The sequence below is a fragment of the Ovis canadensis genome, chromosome 7 (assembly GCF_042477335.2).
Source record: "Ovis canadensis isolate MfBH-ARS-UI-01 breed Bighorn chromosome 7, ARS-UI_OviCan_v2, whole genome shotgun sequence".
NCBI lineage: Eukaryota > Metazoa > Chordata > Mammalia > Artiodactyla > Bovidae > Ovis > Ovis canadensis.
Genome location: NC_091251.1, coordinates 99,707,960 through 99,715,950, shown reverse-complemented (window position 1 = coordinate 99,715,950; position 7,991 = coordinate 99,707,960).

Sequence of the window (7,991 nt, the reverse complement as noted above, 5' to 3'; positions counted from 1 at the left end):
GCAAACGGCTTAGAACAAAAGAGTGGAGACCAGACTGGGCTTATTGAGTCCAAGGAGCAGCAAGGAGACCAGTATGGCTGGAACAGCATGTGTGTAAAGGAAAGCGGGAGGAGAGGAAGGCAGAAAGGTGCTGAGCTCAGATCTGGTGGGGCTTGCCAGTCGAACTTAGGACTCCGGGAAGCCACTGGAGAATTTTGAGTGCAATGACATAACCAGATTTCCATCCTAAAGATCATTCCTGCCTGGTGTGGGAAGGGAAAAAGTATAGAGTCAAGAGTGGAATCAGGAGTCCAGCAGGAAGGTCATTGCGATGCTGCAGGTGAGGCGGCGTGGCGTCGGTGGCTTGGACCACTGGGATAAGAAGTCTGGATATATTCTGGATCTTGTTTTTAAGGGAGAGGCCACAGGCTTGGTTGATAGATTGAACATAGGATGAGAGAGCAAGGAAGGAGTCAAAAACAATTCTAAGTGTGTCAGGGTGAGCAACTAAGAGGTTGGGGTTGCCCACTTCTAAAATGAGGAAGACTGGGAAGAGCAGGTGGGGACAGGAGGTATAATCAAAAGATGTTAAAGCGTATCAATTTGAGTTGAAATAGTATTAAAGAAATAGGTCGTTTATGATCAGGCTGGTGGGTATACAAGTCTGAGCTCAAGTGAGAGGTCCAGACCAGACATATAATTAATTCTGAGAGCCCTAGTGAGTAGTCAACCCACAACTCCTCACTCAATATTCCCAACTAAGCAGTGGCGTGGCTATGACTTTGTTTTATAAATGACAAACCTGAGACTCTGAGAGGGGAAGTAACTTGATCAAAGTCTGTATTCGAGAACAGGTTCACCCACATTCATGTGTGGGTCAATCTGATTCCAGAGGATCAGGCCTTAAGAAATCCAGATCATAACAACCACAGGGCCAGTAACTCAAGGCATGTGGCAGCCTGCACCTTCCCGATTCAGTAAGCTGAGCCCTACCTCCTTAGGAGATCTGCAATCGTTCGTGTTGCCTGAGCATCCACAGCATCTAGGGCCCAAAGTCATGTCTAGCTCTTATGCATGGCATTTGCCTTAGTTTCCTGATTTGTCCCAAATCTTCCTACAGACCCGAGATCAGGCTCTAAACACAAGGCTGCAGCGCTGCGGCCCTAATGCCCCATCACTTCTTATCAGTTCCTGCCTGGGCAGGCACTCCAGGTGTCTGCTATTTATCTTGTAGTAACCATTACCTGGAGATATCATGACCTTGACCTCAAAGTGGTCCCTCCCACTGTGGGATCTTGGTCAAATCATTCGACCTCTAAGCCTCAGTTTCCTCACCTATCAGAGAGTGGGGTTAGACTAGGATCTTTTAAAAGTCTGTGAAACATCTAGAAAGTGCAAGGTTTTCAAATAGAAGTTTTCTATAATGAAAAAGCTTTGGATCCTATAGCCCTGTTTTGAATCCTGGTTCAGAGGCTCACTGGGTGGCGTGAAAGTAAAGGTCGCTCAGTCGTGTCCAACTCTTTGTGACCCCACGGTCACAGTATACAGTCCACGGAATTCTCCAGGCCAGAATACTGGGGTAGGTAGCCTTTCCCTTCTCCAGGGGATCTTCCCACCCCAGGGATCAAACCCAGGTCTCCCACATTTGCAGGCGGATTCTTTACCAACTGAGCCAAGGGAAGCCCTGGAGTCATGAGTAATGTAATCCCTTCACCCCTAAATGAGGGTGACAGTATCAGCCTGACAAGGTGTGAGGTCATACAACATGGGAGCTCCTGACATGCTAGTTTACTGCACACAAACTTCAGAAAATTCTAAGAGTGCACAGTGAGCCCAAGTTCCCCAGCACTACCTCCTAGTGACTCCCCTTCCACCCATAGCACACACAAAAGATTCCAGCATGTTCTACCCAGCCATCTGATGATTTCTCTCACCTCCTCCTTTGACTTACCCCACATGCCCCCAAACCATATTTGCTAACAGCTCACCTTTCCACTTAGCCCTAGGCTTATTTCACCAATTCCTACTCCCCAAGAAAAAACCCTGGGAGACGTATTAGGAGGGAAAGAGAAAGATCAAAAGAAAACCTCCTTGCCTCTCTGATCCATCACCAGAAGCTTCCTATTCGCAGAATCTGATCAACAGAAAATAACGAGTATCACCACGGTCATTACAGTGGCTCTGGCTCCTTTATACCAGGCAGGACCACAAAGAGGTAGAGAAAGGGTGAAAGAGTGTGGATTAGACCACAAGGGCTCTAACCCCGGCTGAATCACATTACCAACTACTAGATGACCTCAGACAAGTCACTTGATTCTGAGCCATCCCCAACTATAAATCTGACATTATTACCTCTGATTTATAGATAATGACACTTGAATATTTGCTTTATTATCAATACACATATGCCCTTGGACGCTTGGCTCTGAAGCTTCAGAGAACAACTATAAAGGACCTACTGTGCTCCAGGGCTGCCTTGGACCTGTGGATTTTCTCATTCTGAAGTAGCCCTGGGGTAGCAGTCACGATGGGGTCCTAAGTTCAAGGGAAGTACCAGAAGTGAAGGATATACTTAGCTAGTGAATAACAAGCAGGGAGTTACCCTAGTCCTGAATATTCATTGGAAGGATTGATGCTGAAGCTGAAACTCCAATACTTCGGCCACCTGATACGAAGAACTGACTAACCTGAAAAGACCCTGATGCTGGGAAAGATTGAAGGCAGGAGGAGAAGGGGACAACAGAGGATGAGATGGTTGCATGGCATCACCGACTCAATGGACATGAGTTTGAGTAAACTCTGGGAGCTGGTGATGGACAGGGACCGCATCCCCTGGCGTGCTGCGGTCCATGGGGTTGCAAAGGGTTGGGCTCGACTGAGTGACTGAGCTGAACTGACCCTAGATCTGCATGTGTGACCACGAAGCTCATGCTTTCCTTGCCAAGTCTTGATACTCAGGACACTGCAGGCTTTGAAGTCAGAAACCACTGGATTTACACCTCATTCACTTGCCGAGAAAGCTTGGGTCAGCGTCTTTCTCTCTCTGAGCTTCCATTTATCTCAATAATGGGATGAAGACGCTGCTACCTGCCTCGGGGGCCGTCATGAGGATCTGGAGAGCACGTGAAGAGAGCAGCTTAGACACAGTCAAGCACAAAGCAGCCCCTCGGAGACCTAGAGCTCCATTCTCCCTGCTACCTTAGGGCCACCTCAAATCCAGAAGCAATCACACGTCCAAGCCAGCCCTGCCCTACAGGAGGTCCTTCACAGCCATCCTCTGAAACATTAGAACTGCGTCTCCAAGGCCATGTGGCTATGAATGACAAAGCTAATACTCACACGCAGCTCTTCTGCCCCAAAGCTAGGGTTCCCCCCAAAGCCAACTCAGAGCAATTTGACCATCCTGAATCCCAAGAGCATCACGCCCTCACCAGCCTGCTCTTTCTATCCCCCATATTCTAGCTCAATTTTCAGCTACCTATACAGACTCCCACTTGGAAGGAAAATCACCAAGTCAGAAAAGTCCCCTTTTGCCAGCTCACGGGGAATCTCCTAGTAAAAAGGCTTCTACCTCCATGTCAAGGAACAGCAACAGAAACTATCCTATTGACTTTTCCGACTTAAAGCAAAGTAATTCTCCAAGCACAGTCCACAGCAAGTCACAGCCCAGTAAGGGCCAGTTAAACATAAATGGGAACCAGCACAGCAGCTCTGAAGCCATCAGGTCTCTGAGAAAATGGTGACATTGCGAAGGCAACTATCAGTCAAAACTGATCCTGGAGGCGCCAGGCATGTCCACACTGCAAAAGGAATAAAAACTCAAATCCAGAAAACATGAACACCGGTTCCTGCACGTCAGGCTCTACCTGGGAAACTACAGGCCCTTCTGAAGTATTCTGCAAGCAGCACCAACCCTCCAGCTTCCCTAAAAGATTCTTGGCCCCTTCTTTCTGAAACATGACAAAGTCTGCAAGAGCACAGGGCCAACAGATGAAGACTGGCTGCGTCCCCTGCGGTTACTCCCTCGTTCTGCCTCTCCTCCTGCCTGCCGGGATGGATCCAATGCACCTACATGGACCTCGTTATAGATGTGGCTCAGTGGTCAGAGGAGCCAGTGTCAGCCAGGCAGTGCCCTCCTTGCCCTCAACGCTGCCAAATCCAGAGACTTCTCCATCCCACCTCCAGAGTTCTGCTCCTACAACAGACTCTAACACTAAAGGGTTGGGGGTTTTCCCACCCTCAAAACCTTTTCTGTCCCTCCCTTATTGCCTAGATAAAGGAACACTTTCTCTCCCAAGGAGCCTAACACGGCACCTGCCTTCTGTGCTGAGGATAAAGGCTCAGCAATCTTCCCTTCCTTCTTAAGACATGAGACCTGAGATGCCAGAATTTGCCAACTGCCTCATTACACCCCAAATCTAAATCTGGAAGCTCAACAGCATGAGTGGCTGTTGTGGGAAAGTGCTCACGATGCATCTTTAAGTGTATCTCGAGCTAGCATGACAGCCTCCAAAATGTGATTTCAGGGCCTGGTACAGAGCGGACACTCAATTGGTGCTTGTTAAATAAATGAATGAACGTCTTTAAAAACAGAACAGCACACTCTAGATTGCGGATGCTTAGACGTTAAGCTGGAAAAATAGATGTCCAAATTTTCCCATTGGTTATTTTTGGAGTGGGGACTTACAGGGGGTTTTTTCCCCAGTATTTTCTAAATGCTCTCTAATGAACATACAATATTTTGCAATAAGAAAATCATTAAGTCACTTTTATAAGGAGTGAATTGTTGTAAAAAAAAGAAAAGGGGGGGTGGCCTACACATATACAAAAAAAGGAAGAGTGACTGTCATCCAAACTCGCAACCTACACACAAGGCAACTTCTTCCCCCGAACACATCCCACCCCTTCTCAGAGAAAGCTTCCCCGCCTTCCCTTTTGTGTCTTGATTCCAGGCATCTGGGGAGTCAAGCAATGGCCTTCAAGTGTTAGCCTCATCAGAGTCAGAGCCCAGCATTCAGGCAAGCCCCATTGCTCCAAGGGTAGCAGAAACACAGATGAAAAGCTAGCCTGCTTGCTTCTGGTGTTCCCCCTGCTTTGCCAGAACCATCCTGCCGTCCCTGGAAGTGAGTCCAGCCTCCATCTCATGGGGCGCTTGTCTACCTGTGCAGATTCACTCACCTGCAGGTCAGGCTGAAGACGTGAACTCTCATGTCCTGGCAAACTTTCCGGGAATTTAATATTTTATCAGTGACCCATTAACCCATCTCCTTCTCATGTCCCCTTGTCTCTTTCTCTCGTAGCCCTAGACCACGTTTATGGCCCATGTCCCTGTCCTTCTTCCCACCTCGATTCACGTCTGCCCAGTGTAGAGCAGCTCACGATGGCCCAGGGGACCACATGACTCAAGGGCACAGGGGACCTCAAGCGAACACACAGGGAGGTCATTCACGGAAGCACCGGACAGAGGAGGAAGGGTGGACCTACAGGTGACAAGCATCTCACCAATTAGCAACAGGTGGGCTGGAAGATGGTGGAGGGAAGAGGAGACAGAGGACAAGAATTGCCAAGGGCTCCTGGACCCACAGACCGAGAAGCAGGCCAGCCTGGGGCTCTTGCCAGAGAGAAGAAAAATGGAGATGGCTCACAGCACAGAGGGGCAGCCAGGCCCCAGCCAGGACCTGCGTTCTCCCTCCTCTGGTTCTCCTCGGCCCAGAACAAGCAGATCTGAGAGCTCTGGAGGAATCCCCCTCGTCACCCCCCATTCACGATTAGCACACTCAACGGGTGAGATGCAAGAAGCCCAAACAGGGCAGGATTCAGAGTGTCCACCATCTGTGAACGTGACCTCTCAAAGCCTTGGTTTCCACGCCTGCAAAGAAGGGAATAAGAATTCCTACTATTCCAAGCTGTTGCAGGCATTCAGTGAGATAATTTCCGTGAAGTATTCTGCACAGTGCTTAGCATCTAAGGGTTCCATATGAGGACAAGATTATCAGTATTTCCTTAACTTCTCTGGTTTTTCTTCACTCCCAACTCATCCTTCAGCTCTCTGTGCAAACATCACTTTTTCCAAGCCACCTCCCCACTCAGAGATGGGGTGTTAGAGAGGGTTCGGACGGTCAGACAGACCTCAGTGAGAGTTCCAGCCTTGACACCTCGCCATGGCTTAGTTTCCTCATCCATAACAAGGGAACAATAATGACAGTACCTCCCTCCCTCCAAGACTCATTGCGAGGACTAAGTGATACATGTAAAACCACGACAACAGGGTCTACACATAGTGAACACTTAATAAATTTTAGCTATCATTTTCCCCCCTTGATCCCATCATTCTAAATTAGTTTTCCATAACTCTCAGTGCATTTATCCTTTCTAATTACGTATTTCTTTGTGTTGTTTAATATTTGCTCCCTCCACCCAAGTTTAAGTTCCATGAGGGACAAACCAAGTGTCTCTCTTGAATGTGGCTGTATTCCCAGCACCTGGTACAGTGCCTGGATATAGTAGGTGTTTAATAAATGCCTGCTGGATGAATGAATGAAGAGAACATTAATGTTGGCATGGATAATCACCAAGGTCCCTTCCAGCTCTGAGAGTCTCTTACCATTCTCTATTTTTTGACAGTTTTGGAAGAAAAGTTTAAAATGAGCCCCAGAGAAGCTGTTCACCGACCATGGGGGAGGACTCAGGGCACTTTGCTGACAGACTCCCCAACCCTCAAGTCATCCAGAGATTTACTCTGATTTTTTTGTTGTTGTTAAAACCCAGGAAGGAAGGTTGCAGGGTTTCCATGATGGGACCATTCTCTACTCCCTCAGGGTAGCCTGCATGCAGGACACTAACCTGGGTAGCAGGGACCCAGCCAGGAGAGCAGGCCTTCCCGTGTTAGCAATGTCAGCCAGCTCTGAGCCCGGGAGACCAGACCTCATGGAGCAACAGGCAACCACAAACAGTCCTTGTCCTCACCTTTCCACCTCTCCAAAGAGAGAGGGTTTCATGTGCACGGACATCACGTGCATGAAACAAAGGAGACTCCAGGGCTGGCCCTGGGTATCACGACCTCACCCAGCCGCAGAAGGTGCTTGCTTCTGAAGCAGATTCCTGGGCCACCCTAGAACTTTTCCATCAGATCTGCAGTGGGGCCTGAAGACGCGCATTTTGTAAGAGCTCCCCAGACACTGTGATGCGTGCCAAAGTCCAAAAGCTGCTGTTTCAATGAGAAGAATATTGACCAGTATAAAGGCTGCCCCACTGGATACTAGGTATGTGAAACCAATTAATTCTGCACTTCTAACCTAACTGGAAACAGAAACTGGTCTATTCTACCAACAGCTGCTTTGCAGCAGCAGCTGTTCTCAATCACCAGTTTACAGGTCTGATGGATCACCTGGGAAGCTCTAACTATACTGATCCTGGAGTCTTACCCCTAAGGATTAATTAACTGGTATGAGTTGCAGTCTAAGACTGCATAGGTCTAGGATCTTAATATGGTAATTCTAACATGCAGGCAAGTCTGAGAAGTACTGCTCCAACTTACCCTTCCCACCCAGTTCACTGATGCAGACTCCAAATACCACAAGCACCCAGAAGAGCCTTTACCCACCAGAGGCTCGGCCTGAGCGGTCATGGACGAAGAAGGAAACAGACAGTGTGGTTCACATTGCAGGACTGGGATTTCTGAGGCTCAGAATCTGGCCAGAGAATCCATCCTAAAAGACCCAAGTCTCTATCTTCCAGAAGTTGTAGGTGACTTGCTGAGAGGGCATCCGTGTCCTCAGTGTGTATAAGTCAAAAGAACACGGCTGCAAAGAGGTCCCAAAGTTCTCTTTACCCAATTTTTGTTCCAGCTCCACCATTTACCAGCTCTGCAACGTCAGCAAGTCAGGGAGCCTCTTCAAGTCCCACTTTCCTCCTCTCTATAATGGGAATAACATTACTTAACACTTGCTCACTGCATCCTCACAACTGTATACGCAAAGCATTTAACATGGTTGCTGGTACATAGTAAAAGT